Source organism: Coenobita brevimanus, chromosome 66 (genome assembly GCF_032717465.1).
Source record: "Coenobita brevimanus isolate Jiangsu-jjx chromosome 66, ASM3271746v2, whole genome shotgun sequence".
Taxonomy (NCBI): Eukaryota; Metazoa; Arthropoda; class Malacostraca; order Decapoda; family Coenobitidae; genus Coenobita; species Coenobita brevimanus.
This window is the reverse complement of record NC_137019.1, coordinates 17,669,293-17,681,699: the sequence shown is the minus strand read 5'-3', so window position 1 is coordinate 17,681,699 and position 12,407 is coordinate 17,669,293. Positions and strand designations below refer to the sequence as shown.

At 42.8% G+C, this 12,407-nt stretch overlaps 1 protein-coding gene across 1 annotated transcript in view; it reads right to left on the bottom strand.

Annotated features, from left to right (window-relative positions):
* The window catches only part of PDZ-GEF (PDZ domain-containing guanine nucleotide exchange factor), a 413,241-nt gene that overhangs the window by 317,997 nt on the left and 82,837 nt on the right, over nt 1-12,407 (bottom strand). The window lies entirely within an intron of this gene.

The window sequence follows — 12,407 nt, the reverse complement described above, 5'->3', positions numbered from 1 at the left end:
GAAATTTATATCTTTATATGTCATTAATACATTAAGTTTTTAACTGACAGCATAGTTTTGTTAGTTATAACCTTCCCTATACCAGACTACTGCGAAAGGTCTGTTACTGTTCACTTTCCTTTATACTCCTTTGTATTTACAATACGGTTCTTAGACGTTAATGAGACAGCCTTAAGGAAGTACAGCAAAACGTCAGGTAATTGTGATGGAGAGAGGCAAGATAAGTCCCGTAAGTGTTGGGGAAGGGAAGTGATGAAGCAGCATGGTGAGGATGTGAGAGCTTACACCCCCACCTCCCCCAACGAAAAAGTGTAATCAAAACATCCTTTGTTAATGATTCGACGAAAATCTTACTATCCGTGGATGCAATTAGGGTGGGAGGGGTGTGTGTGTCATGTCTGTTACTATGCATCAGCGAAGTATGCAGGTGACGCATTAGCTTACATCTGAAGGGCTTTACAAACAAACCATGATGTTCAAGAAACAGCAAAATGTGACGGTAAATACAGTAATATAAAAGATTATTTCCCTGGGTAACCAAGGAAGCAGGACTTTACCGGAATTTTTATATACAGACCAGTATGTAACAGGGAAGAGTAATATAATGATCAGGGGGAAATGCAAGCTTTAAAACAAAGGTAATTTTTCAGTTTTACAACTAGTGAAAAAAAATGAAGAGTAACAAAATTTCTTCACTTACTTCCAATACTGTAAAGAAACAGACATGACTAACAATAAGGAACATTACACTTTGTTCACCTCAACTTTGCTCAGATTTTCGTCCTGTTGCAGCTTGTTTCACGTTGCCCAGTGGCAGAAATGCATAATACTACCGTTGTGCATCCTTTCATTAGTACTTCATCGTTACTAGCGCCATGCTCGTGTTCAACTACGGTATCAAGATGAAGAGACAGTAATTTCATGCCAAGTTAAATGAACAGTGTAGTCAGGTGCATTCTTCCTAGGCAAGCTCACTATCAGAAGAGAACCACGTGAATAGAGCTCCTCTTACAGAATGGCCCAACCTTTAAAAAACATGAGATAAAAATGAGAGTATTAAAAACGGAAAAAATGGCAAGAGCACGAAAGAGTCCATAAGAGGAGATGAGCGAGGCACTCTTGGGAAGAAAAACTTTTAAGAGGTTCATTCAGGGAGGAAGAGAGAACGTCGTCTTTAGAGACCAAGCATTTCCTACTTATTAAGGCCTTTAAGGTCAATGAAGGAAGGTGGTGTCTTGGGAATATGTGAGAGAGAGGTACACGTCCGTTTATTTATTTACTCATCTATCTTTTTATCTATCTTACACACACACACACACACACACACACACACACACACACACACACACACACACACACACACAATCATGTCTAAGTCACATCTCAATCAATCTAATCACCAACTGTATATGTCTGTCTCTCTGTCCATCTATCTATTCATCTACGTACTGCCGAATTCTACACATAGTTCTTAATTCATGCCCTGTTCTCTCAACCACCAACTCTCTGTAAACCCCCAACTCAATCTCAAAGGAAGGGCATACGGGGTGAAATTAGGAAGCACTAAACACAGTCATTAAAATATCGACCTTCCTGACATAATTACGGTCATTAATCAAGCCAGCGTATGTCATTAGTCTCGCGTCATAATGAGGAGACCACGATTCAAATCCTTCAATCTGATAACGTACTTTGTTATATTGTTCCTGTTCCATACACGCGAATTTCTTCAGCTTAAAGGATGGATCAGAGGAAGTGTTGGGGTTGACCAATGCCATCTCTAACCCGTCCTATTCCAAAAATTTCCCGAAGCTGAATAAAAACTTGTAGATAAAACGAAAAACATTAAAAACTATTCATCTCTGTCTCTCGCTCTCTGTCTCTCTCTCATCTCGTCCAGTTCCAAATATTTCTCAGACAGAATAAAAACCTACAGACAGAAGGAATATTAAAAAAAATATATATCGGATAGAAGGAGTTAATAATAGACGAAAGAACTGACGACTAATATTACAGTATTTCAACCATACAGCCTAATGACTGGAGAAGGCTAAGAGTCCTAATTAAAATGCTGCACGAGGATTTGTTGCACCTCCTCCTTGGCAATCTATTTAGCTTATTACATCTTAGCATTTTCTTCCATGCTACTTCTATCGCGTTAATATCGACCTAGTTGGCATCCACAACATACAAGATTATAGTGTTGGATAAATCGTTATGGGAATGGTGTTACAAGGCGTCCAAAGCCTTATATAATGACACTTAATGACACTCAAGGCCACATAAATGACGTCTAATTGTACTGCACTTAGAGACAATGTAATGAATGGAATAAGTGGGTGGAGAGTACGTGGTGCATTAGTTAGCATATCTAACATGCAATCGAATGATCCAGAGTTCAATTTTCATGCCCATTTGTTCTCCTTTCATCTCTGTTCACTCAGCAGTACAATTAGGGACCTGAATGTAACACAGACGGCTATAAGTAGTGATTAGAGAAAGATCGAGGCATAAAAACGAAATTAATTACGGGATGGCTACTATGATGTATGAATGGTTGTGTGGCTTATTCACTGGCATGTTGATAGTTCTCTCTACAGGTGAGACAGAATATGTGTGAAGAGAGGAGGAGAGGATGGGGAAGAGAGAGAGAGAGAGAGAGAGAGAGAGAGAGAGAGAGAGAGAGAGAGAGAGAGAGAGAGAGAGAGAGAGAGAGGATGATGATGAGGGAGGCTGTGGAGGGAAGAGATGGAGACAAGAAGACAAATTTCCCCTCACGAGGTCAGCCGCCCGTGACCCTCAAGAACTTCCGCCCCCCTTCCCTCCCTCCCATCCCCTTTCCCCAGCTCAGCCCTGCCCTGCTCTTCTCCCCCTTCAGCATAACTAACAATGTCCCCTCCGCCCATTCTCTGCCCTACCATGGTCTTATCTAGCACACTGGGTTCAAAAAATTCTTACCAATGCCGTAGCCAAGTCTCGATGGATCGGGAGGTGGGGGTGGGGGGAGAGTTGAATTTCAAATCAGGGGGAGGGGGCATTGGGGGTGTCACAGGTCTGACTAGAGGGGGCCCGGACCCTCCCCAGGCCCCCCCGTAAATAGGCCACTGATTCTGACAAAAAGCGTCTTGAGATGGAGGGACCAAAATTAAAAGAAAAAAAGAAATCATCATGGAGGTGAAGGAACTCTGTCATCGTTTCTCCCTGTGACTCACTTGTCTACTCCCTGTTCTCTATTCCCTTACTCAACTTTGCTTCACTTTTCCAGTGTTTCAGCTCTGTTTTCCTCTCATCCCGTTTCATTCGTGTCTGCCTCGTTTCACACCACCACGCCCTCTCTGTCTAACACCTCCACTCTCTCATCCATAAAAACACTCATTCACTCTTTGTTCTGTCCCCCCCCCTCTCTCTCTCCCCCTACCCTGCCCCACAATGACTCACACCTAACACTCCCTTTCCTCTCTCTGCCCAACAATGCCCTGCTTCATAGCCTACCCTGTCCTGCCCTACTTCTTCAACTCTGCTCTACTTAACCCTACCTTGTTCGACTTCATTCAACCGTGTTCTAATTCATCAAACTTTCCCTAATTTGATCCAATCCTGCATTAGTTTGTCCTCTTCTTTTTTTCCATCCCACCTTGCCCCATTTTATCGCCTTCAATCCTACGATACCCTATCCTGACTCTCATACCAAATCATCCTTCTAGTTTCCTATCTATTCTCTTAATCACTCTCTCCTTCTCTGCCCCTCCCTCTACAGCAACATTATCCAGCCTATCCCGTGCCTGTCTATCCTCAGTTTCATCTATTCTATGTCTTCCCTCCTGTTACTTATCCCCTGCCATATACTTGTCTTTCTACCCACCTGTTAACATCACACACTTTCACACACTCCTATTTCATACCGTCCTCTCTCTTTCACAATCTCTCTCTCCAGTCTCTGATCTCCATCTCATCTCACTCCTCCACTCCCTCTCTCCATCCTCAACTCTCCTCCTCTCACCTTCCATTCTCAACTTCCTCCAGGCCCTACATGTCGCAGAGAAGGCTTAGGATTAATGGCTGTCAACTGTACGGGGTCATTTAATGCAATCAATTTCTACCATGTTACAATTTTCCCCTAGAATAATATACACAACAATCGAACTTACATCCAGGTCCCCAATCATACCGCTGTGAAAAAAGGGACATAAAGGGTCATAATAACAGCAATAATAATAATAATAAATAATAATAATAATAATAATAATAATAATAATAATAATAATAATAATAATAATAATAATAATAAAACTTTGCTCATCAGTATGACCTGGTCGAAAATCAAACTCGAGTTCTACTAGTTGCAGTGTGGAAGAGCTAACCAATACCTAGAGTCCACCAATCCCGTAGCAGACCCACCCTAATTCGTAATCTGGCTAATAAAGACCTCATTCACCGCACTAACGCTATTATCGGCCAAAATTACCACCGAACTGCACTGCGTGATTCTGAAAACGCTCATTTAAAACAAAGGGATTAATTACGACGGGATTAAAAACTTGCCAACACTCATTATTTACCCACTCTCTGCAATCACGTGGGAATATTGTGTGTGTGTGTGTGTGTGTGTGTGTGTGTGTGTGTGTGTGTGTGTGTAAGGTCAGTCTTTACATTTGTCATCAAACTGCTCTACACTCCTAAAATTCGACCTTCACGCCCGAAAACAGTCATTGAAGGGAAAAAACAAAACAAAAAAGCCTTGAAACTGTGTCCTGTCAGCCAGAAAATTAAGCCCTAAAAAAAAAAAAGAAAAAAAAAATCCAGCACTAATAACCAATAAACCATCCTATACTCCAAAAAAATCGGCCTACTTACCTAAAATTCACCTTATAACCCTTAACCTAAAGCACCTCAAATTCTTAAACCCGCGTCTTATAAGCCAGACCATTACACCGTACAAGCCTGCAAACTGTGAAGGGGCTGGTACGACAAGGAAAGAGGCGTGCTAAAGTGATGATGATGCAGAAAATGTAAGTGATTCGGAGGCCACTAAATCGCAATAAACGCCAAATTACGATGACGCAGGAAATGCCCAGACTTACGAGGAGCGCAAAATGGGTCTAAGTGAACAGGGAACAGAAAGGGAATTGATGGAAGGCTGCAAGTGTATATGAAGAATACCATGGTTGTTAGGATTATTCTGTACCTTTTTCACTTAACCAGGAAGAAGCCGTTGTTGCTGTGATATCCTTGACTTCTGACTCACAGAAAAGTTATGCCATTTATTGTTTATCCTATAAGAAACAGCATCAAAAGGATCAATAAGTCTGCTGCTGTTTGTTTTCCTTTGTATACCTTTGTAAACACTAATGTATCAGGTGGGAATACTGAGAGTCTTTCTTCATTCAGACGGTGTTATATGGGAATACACTATATCTTGGAATAAATTATGTACACAACAATTACATTAAAACACATGTGTTCGAGACGACTGTAAAGGGAATAAAAGATGGAAATAAGAGTGACCTAAGACAGGCATCATTGGAGTCATTCTAGGTAAGAAAAGCCAAGAGGAGGCGTTATTGATAAGGTCTCCTTTAAGCTGGAAGAAATCGTCAGGCAATATCATAAAGAAGAAAAAAAAAAATACTTCCGGGATTAAAGGACCAAAAAATGAAGGCAACATCTCATTGGGCTACAAGAGAGGAGGCGGAAGAGGAAGAGGAAACGGAAGAGGATGAAGAGGAGGAGGAAAAGGAAGAGAAGGAAGAGGAAGAGGAAAAGGAAGAGGAAAAGGAAGAGGAAGAGGAGGGAAAGGAGGATGCAGGATGAGAAAGAGGTATCATTGGGAAGGTGTTAGGGGGTGGGGAGGATAGTGAATGGGTGGCGAAAAGCAAGTGAAGGAGAGAGAGAGAGAGAGAGAGAGAGAGAGAGAGAGAGAGAGAGAGAGACCTTTTATCCCTTGTTCTTGCTTGCTTATTATGTTTAGACTGAAAGCGTGACTATGATGGGTGCCAGTGAGATGAATGCTGTCTCTCTCTCTCTCTTCTCTCTCACTCACTCACTCACTCACTCTCTCTCTCTCTCTCTCTCTCTCTCTCTGTGAGAGGAAGATACTGAATGGAAGGAAGGGGATGGGGGTGAGGGGAAAGGGAGGGAAGGAACAGGAGATAGGAGAGAAATGAAACAGAGTGAGGGAGACGAGAGTGGAGGAATGACGGAAAGGCAACATAAAATAAATGCTACACTGGAGAGAGAGAGAGAGAGAGAGAGAGAGAGAGAGAGAGAGAGAGAGAGAGAGAGAGAGAGAGAGAGAGAGAGAGAGAGAGAGAGAGAGAGAGACTGAAGGACAGCAAACAATGAATCCTAGAGAGGGCGGGAGGGTAAGGTGAAAGGAAAGACTGTCTGTGTGGCAGAGGAGGGTGTCTGTAGAAGGAGAGAGAGGGGGAGTCTATGTACATTACCCTTTCAGTACGAGAGGCTCTTTCTACTCTGAACAAGAGATGAAAGACCAGGTACACACAAAAGAACAGAAATTAATTAACAGACACCAACAGAGACCTAAAAGGCAACAGATACGATGAAGAGCTGAAACTCAACATAAGAACACATGTCCATAGTTGGGGACACAGAGTAAAACAGAGATATAAAGAGAGCAACAAACAGAGCTCTATGGAGTAAAGTGACCCACTGACCTCTTAGATATCCTGAACAACAAGTTTCCACAGACCAACAGACATCCACAGTGCAAGGTATCCAAGATGCAGTAGAGGCCTATAAAACAAGACACAGGAACCAGCAAACAGAAAGTGAGATCCAGGGAGCAACAGAAACCAAAAGAAAAAACAGACCGACTCCTTCCTTTTATCGAGTCATAGTAAAACATAAATCCATGATGCAATGCAGAGCAGACATATGCACCAACAAAAAGCAACAGAATCTCACAGATCTAACTGAACTGATTCTCTCCATTTATCAAAAGATTCAAAAAACAACAGAAATTAGTAAAGGAATACCGGGACAGACAGAACAAAGAACAACAGAAAGTCACAGAATTAACATACTAACTCCCTTCCCTCATCGAGATCCATAACACAACAGAAATCTATAAAAGCAACACAAAGAGCAACATACAGCAACAGAAAGCTAGAATGCAAACCAACTAACCCCCACAATATATATCTATAAAACAACACAGACACAGAGATTATCATAGAGCAACAGAAAGCCCGGGTGCAACACAACCAGCTCCCCTGCCTTTATCAGCCACCACCAGCGATTCTGAATGCCGGCAAGGGTACCGAGAATGGACCAAGTCGTGATGAGAATTAAAACACTCAACCATTCTTTATTCTAAACAGGCAGCCTCTCTCTCTCTCTCTCTCTCTCTCCATAAGGAAAGGAGGGTGGAAGGGAGGTTGGGAGGGAAAGAAAGTGGAAGGAGAGTAGGAAGGGAGAGAATGATGAAGGAAGCGAAACGAAGGAAAATTTTGAGGGAGAGAGGGAACAAGGAAAAGTTGGAAGAAGGGTGTGAGAGAAGAAAGAAAAGCTGGAAAGGAAAGGCTGAGAGAGGGAGGAAAAGTTGGGGGTGAAAGGGAGGAAAAGTTGGGAAAGCGTGGGAGAGTGAAGGAAAGATGGAGAAAGGAAAAGTTGGGGGAACGCAGAAAGCAAAAGACTGAATATATATATATATATATATATATATATATATATATATATATATATATATATATATATATATATATATATATATATATCTATATATATATATATGAGAGAGAGAGAGAGAGAGAGAGAGAGAGAGAGAGAGAGAGAGAGAGAGACGGGGGGAGGGGGGGGAAGGATAAAGGGAGGAAGGGTAGCAGTATTCTAGGTGTGGTATCACCGAATCAATATTGGAACCTCTGACTACACAAGGACAGAATACTAAATGCTATGAGGTGGACTTCTCGGGGTGGCCCGCATTGTCCTTCTCACTCTCATCAATATTGTTCATACACAGAAGGATAAAGGTACCTCTCAACTTTCACCACCCTGGCAAACTTTTTATTTCAATCACCCATGTGTCAGGTTTCCTTGTGCACGCTCAATGTACGGCAGTTCTACGTTTGTACTTTACTGCTCCTCCTCCTGGATCCCACAAGTGAGAAAGAGTCTGGACGACGACGATGTTAATGCTATATCGTTTTCTCTGGGAACACATTAAACAGTCTATTCCCTAATGTCCAACAGTCCTATACCAGTACAAGATGGCGCGACGCTCTAATATGTTTCGACGAATACCACTTACAACAAAAAAGCTTTAAAAAATTCTTCACTCGGCGCACTGATACTAAAGAAAGGAAATCGGTACTTTTGTGAGTCATTGAGCAGGCAGGTTGGAAGGTGAGTCAGTGAGTATGGCGTCTCCTTTATTGCCTCATCACCACGTTAATGAGGCTATGGGTGATGAAAGGACAGGATGTTGCCTTCATCATCATTATCATCATCGCTCTTACCCTTTCCAAGAATGTGCATGTGGTACCCGTAAGTATATGAGTAGAAAACAGACATCAAAATATGGGAAATGTTGGACAAATATCACATCTCTTAAGTCCATTTTCAGCTACCATAAATACAGTAAGCATGATACAAAACAGTAAAAAATAGGCTCAATACGGAGAGGCCTACAGTAAGAGTACTCCAAAGTAACACACGTTTTATTCAGCTACTAAGTCTTGAAAAATCTTGGCTCCAATGCACTATCCACAAAGAGTATTCATCACAAGTTACAGATGGTAATGGAAATTGGGAAGGCCATGCACTTCAAACAGCAGATGAACAATTTGGGTAGCAAAACGACAACACAAAGATGGAGAGAAACGAAGAGTAAGAACGCTCAAGATGGAGAGACATGAGCAGCAGCAATCCTGATATGGAAAGATGAAGAGGCAGAGCAGAGGGACAGGCCTACTTGATGCAAAATAGGAGACCCTGTACTGCAGTAGAATGGCAAGTTGATGATGATGATGATGATGATGATGATGATAAGCGATAAAACTGGGTCTCAGTATCTTCTGTCAAACGAGAAAAGTCAAAGACAGGTAACACAGTCGACACCTAGAGATGGAGAAAGAGCGAGAGAGGAGGGGCTAATTTTGTCTTGCAGTGGAATTTCAAGCTGATGATGACGGACGATGAAACGCCTCCTCCTCATCCCCACAGCTCTGGTACAGAAGGATTGAGGAGGTTAATGACGGTAAGATGAGGACGGTAATTACCCTCGTCAGGCTGGCTTATTGGCGGGTCGTACTGTCGTAAATGAGGGCGCAATTTGAGGCCATGGTGTTGATGGCGGTCGTATCGGTGGCTAGTGTGGAGGTGGTGGATCGTAATTGTGACATGAGCAGCGTGGTTATTGCGATGATGAAGTGAGTTTATTTCACTGTGACGTGATTACTTAAAAGGATGAATTACCTGCGTGAGCGGGACGGGACAATTATAGCAGACTCTAGGCAATGTTGCGGAACTTGAAAGGTGTTTAGGGGAGATGGGATGCGGCTAAGCAATGTACCCCTTATGACTGTAATCCTTTTGTTTTTTTTACTTCAGTTATTGAAATGATTACTCTCAGCTGGGCAAAATTTCACTGCATCAGCTTGGTTATGATATCCAAGAGTGTCCATGGCTGCGAAGGGATAAATATACTCGTAGTGTTGGCCGAAACAGATTACCACGGTCTATATACCAATGAATGGCTTATGACTGGGAAATTCTGGGCATGATTTATTTAAAAAAAAAAAAAAAAAAAAAAAAAAAAAAAAAAAAGCAGGATCAACACATGAAAAGTAAGGCATACTGACACAGAAATATGAGAATGGAAAGAAGGCTTTGGTAGTGGAAAATGTGAGTGGAAAAGAACATCAACGTGAAAGGATGGAAAATTATGAATATAACGTACAGGCACAAGACAAGACAAATACACACGCACGCACACACACACACACACACACACACACACACACACACACACACACACACACACACACACACACACACACACACACACACACACACACACTAAATGAAAGAGCTGATTAATAAGGAAGTGTGGGAGGAAGGAGCGAGGAAGATGAAGGGGAAAGATAGAAAATGATATGGGGGGAGATGGCAGGGGAGAAGAAGGGTGTGTACAAGGAGGCACTGTAATCTCCCCAAGCTCTCTCTCTCTCTCTCTCTCTCTGCAGTATCCTTCACTTACACTGGGTACTTCTGTGACTTGGGTATAATTATTTCCATTGGTATTAATTAAAGACAAACCACATGTCTGTATGGTCTATTTCACTACCGGGTACATTCTCTCTCTCTCTCTCTCTCTCTCTGATTTCCTCACATCTCCAGGCCATAGCATACTTGAAGATTACATGTTTGAGTATTTGTTTGTGCAAGAATCCAGACAGACAACTGATTAGCGAGATATCCAGAAGTTTGTATGTAAAACTCTACCAACCTCAGACACTCACAACGGGATGACGGTCTCGGGCTGAGCGAGATAATATAAGAGAAAGCGAGATCAAAGCTAAAGAAGGGTACCTGGGGGCAGAGTGGGATGGAAGAGAAAGCTTGGCCAGATGACGACTGAGAGACTGAGATGCGTGGATGGTGTGGCTAAAGAGGCGGAAAGGAGAGGATGACTGAATGGAAAAGATGTAATATACAATGACGGAGAACAGAATGGGCGGAAATAGAGGTAAGCAATAAGAGTGGGGAGAAAAGAAGAAATAGGGACGAATAATGGAGGGAAAATCTGTACAGAGACGAGGGAAGGAAGACAATTAAGGAAGAGAAACAAAGGATGCACTAATGATGCAAAGAGAAGTGGTAACACAGAGGGAAGGAATGTACAAATAGTGAGACGAGGAAAACACAAATATGGTATTAGCAAAAATGTTCGGAAAAAAACGAGACAACAATTATGCAGAAACACGCTGATGAAAACAAGGAAGGAAAAGAGATAAAGACAGCAAAAAGCACAAACATGGTATACTGGAAAAGAATAAACGAATTTGACAGACACACGCTGAAGAACAGAAGGAAAGCACAACCGCTAACTCCAGGGAGAAAGGAAGGGGAGAAAGGACTGCAGGTAAGGAAAGAACTCGAGGGGGAGAAGGAGGGATCGAGGAAGGTCAGAGACAGCAGACGGAGAGACGAAAGAAAGGAGGTAGAAGAGACAAGGAAAAATGCAAAGGAGGACTAGAAGGTAAGGAGAGGGAAGACAGAACATGGTAGAAAGGAGGGAGTAAGGGAAAGAGGTGTGTAGGTAAGGGAATGAACAAGGAGGTGGGAGCAGAGAGGATGGAAAGGTGACTTGGGAGGAAAGCGAGGAGGAGAGTCTGCAGGTAAGGAAAGGAAAGAGGGCGGAGAGGTGGAAGGAGGGTCCTGAGGGAGCCAAGGAGTGATGGAAGTAAAGACTGCCGAAAGGAAGGAAGGCAGACCATGAGGGAAAATAAGCAGCTCAATGAAACGGAAGGAGGGGGGAAGGACATCCAGAGGAAGGATGAAGGTAGAGGGGTAAGGAAGGAAAGGACACCAATAGTAATGAAAGATGTCGCCAGAGATGGGAAGAAGAAATGAAGACAAGAGAAGGAAGGGCCGCAGGTAAAAGCAATGAAAGGAGGAAGAGGAGGATGGAAGAAGGGAAGGACGGCGGTAAGAAGGAAAGAGGAAGGTAGGTGGGATGGAGGAAAGAGGGAGGGAAGGTGGAGAGGGAGCAGACAGAGAGACGCCTTAAGGCACAACACCGTACAGCGTTGCCACTTCTCTCTTTCCTCCTACACAGTTGTCAACCCACACCTCATACCTCGGACTTCCTCTACATCTGATCTGCTTCTCTATGTCGTTTCTTATATTTCCCTATACAAGTTCCTATCTACAGCTATTTTCCTCATAACACATATTTTCTTCCTCTATACCTCTCATATACTTCCCCTTCCTCCTATACAGTTGTCGCCTCTCACACCACACCATTCCTCTGTACCTGATCAGTCTTCTATACCAGCTCATTATCTTTTCTACCCGCTGTCTTACCTTATACCGTTCTTACCCTGACTCTGTTCTTCTCTATACCTGCTTTGCATTCCTTCACACCAACTCCTACCGTCTCTATACCACTTCTGTCTTATTACCAGATATCTTCCTCTCTCCCTCCTCCTACATAGTAGTCAACCCAACTCGTATGCCTCGGACTTCTTGTATACCACCACCATCTTTCACTGTACCATCTATCTTTCTCTTACACCAGACCCATCTCCCAATGTTCACTGTCTGTCTTAAGTATACCAGCCTCCTTTCTCCTCCTCCTCTGCCTACCTTCTTACCCACCTACACAACTGCCAACCCACCTCTCAAACCACCTTTTGCCCCTATCCCCACCTTTCCCTAAGCTC